Below are 2,471 nucleotides of genomic sequence, written 5' to 3'. Positions count from 1 at the left end.
GGGCTTCATATGTAGCCGTACTCTTTTATTTATTTTGTTATTTTTTTCTATTGTAACGTATGGCGGTATGGTTTGCCTTTTCTTGGGCCTTTTTGGAAATCAATGTTATAAAATTGTGGCATAAAAAAATCTGTGTCTTTTTGGATTAGTACATAGGGTCTGTTGTTTATTTGTTTTGTTATCTTTCCTGGGACTGGTATTATGCTTTTGCTATACTCTGGCATTGTGTCGTCTCTGCCATTGTTTTTTCTTTCAATGTATGGCGGTGTTGTTTGCTCTGCGCTAGTTCAGTTGGCATTGTGCTATGAGTGCACTGTTCGTTGTGGTTGTAATGTAAATGTATGGATTTTTGGATATTTTCCTATATGTGGCTCTGTATTGTGCATAGTTAATTAATTTTTTTTTTTCATTTTAGAATTTCATCGTGTTACAATGGCAAGTGACTTGAGCCACACCACACCGCTGGGGAGTCCGGTGAGTACATGATCAACTGTTGATTACTATTCGGTGTCATTTGAAGATGTGTCACTCAATTTTTTAAAACTATTTTCCAGGCTTCTTCAAGTGAGGAGGAACAGAGCCAGCAGGAGCAGCAACCTCGGGGCCAAGCTGTGGTGGCAAGACGGCGAGTAAGTAATTTTTCAAACAACCTAGTCCAAATTTTTTTTTATCTTTTTTTTTTTCTTTTCTTTTTTTTTTTTATGGAGGGGGGGGGAGAAGGGAGGGAGACCAATTTGTATTTATATTGCAAACATTAATGTTTTCCTATTATTCTAGGTTTCACAACGGGACCAAGAAGAGGGCATTGATGTAGACGTAATGGTAGCATCAATCCAGGAGCGTTGTGGGACCCCCGTGACCCCCGGCACGCGGACCAGGTGGTTTTGAGACGCATGTGGGCTGAGGTGGCCAAATCGCTGTGGGATGGCTTTGACAGCGCTTCACCCACTGACCAAACTAAATTTGGTAAGTATTGCCAAAATGCCGCTCTGAACCATCAGGCCAGGATACACAACCGTCTGTGATGTGTTCTACTTTTGTATCAGCGCACACGGTTGTGTTATCAATAAAAGTTTCTCTCAAACTAATTGTTTGCCTTTTCCACAGTCAAAAAACTGAAGACCAGATGGCGCTCCATGAAGGACCGTTTCAATCGGGGCCTGCGGAAGGAGGGAGAGGCTCGTAGTGGTGCTGCAGCGGCAAGGTCAATACCATACAAGTACAACAGGATTCTGCAGTTCCTGAGACCGGCCCTTGCCCGCCGACAGTAAGTATTACCTATTCCCACACATCGGGTATTGTACAACATGCATATTCACGTAGTCTATTCCCCAGCCACGTAGTTTGTTGGCCAGCCATTTATTATATTGCCCAGTGACGTAGTATACAGCACACAGACACATAGTATATTGGCCAGCCACGTGCAATATTTCAGAGTGGCGTAGTATATTGCCCATCCAGGTCTATCACAGTTTCCTATAACGTTAAAATAATTGACACGGGAGACCTTGTAGTCCACGGCAGGTTCTGTACCCAGGGTTGGTCTGATCGCAGGACCTGTGATGACGTCTCGGTCACATGTCCGTGACGCCATGACAGTTCTGACGAGAAGCGTAAACCATGGCGGCCGTTACAAACGGCAACCATGGGTGAGTAAGCATGGTAATTTTTTAACACCAAATTTTTTCAATTTTTAATACTGATGCGTCATCGGCAGCGTCAATAGTTAAAATTGGGTTAAATCTTAACGGCGGCAACGCTTACCGCCGGTAAGTGTTTATCCATGACAGAGGGGAGTATGCGGGCGACAGGCATTAACTGCGGGGAGTAAGGAGGACTGTGCCCGGCGCTGATTGGTCGCGTCAGCCATGACAGGCACCTGGCCGTAACAATCAGCGAATTAATACCGTTAGGACTGACAGACGGAACTGACCCTTTAAAATTATGTAAAATTGTAATGTTACAGTGTGTGATGCAATGTTAACTTTTTACTACACACAGGAGGTGGCGAATGTGAAATGTTATATTTTGTATACTAATGTTTTCCTTATGTTTTCACAGAACACACAGCAGCACCCTCGAGCCTGTTCGTCCCTCTGGAGCGGTCCTTCGTGAATCGCCATCTGACCCGTCACAGCCATCCCACAGCGACAGCAGGCTTGCACCACCATCTGGAGAACCGGCAGCCGGTCCATCAGATGTTCCCCTGGCCGAGGCCACTGGCGCTCCTTCCTTCGGGTTTTCCCGACAGTGTCAGCGGGCCTCGGACAGGCCGCTACTGCCCGAATTTTTCCATTTGAGCACGGTATTCCAGAATTGTTTCAAGGCGCTGGGCGATAGAATGGACACTGCTCTGTCCAATATCGACCGGCGCCTTGAAAATATGGAATCCGAGCTCTCGAGGCCGGCCAAACATTTCTTTAGTGCCATTGCGAAGGGCATGGTGGAACATCTTACGCCGGAACTCCAGA

General features: G+C 45.9%; 1 long non-coding RNA gene across 1 annotated transcript; it reads left to right on the top strand.

Annotated features, from left to right (window-relative positions):
* Positions 1-597: 597 nt before the first annotated feature.
* LOC143781723 (uncharacterized) lies at positions 598-2,168 on the top strand. Its single transcript, XR_013216800.1, has 3 exons — positions 598-629; positions 778-1,267; positions 2,062-2,168. It is a non-coding gene; the product is annotated as an uncharacterized LOC143781723 (long non-coding RNA).
* Positions 2,169-2,471: the final 303 nt, after the last annotated feature.

The sequence above is a fragment of the Ranitomeya variabilis genome, chromosome 6 (genome assembly GCF_051348905.1).
Source record: "Ranitomeya variabilis isolate aRanVar5 chromosome 6, aRanVar5.hap1, whole genome shotgun sequence".
Classification (NCBI taxonomy): domain Eukaryota; kingdom Metazoa; phylum Chordata; class Amphibia; order Anura; family Dendrobatidae; genus Ranitomeya; species Ranitomeya variabilis.
This window is presented reverse-complemented; position numbering and strand designations above follow the sequence as displayed.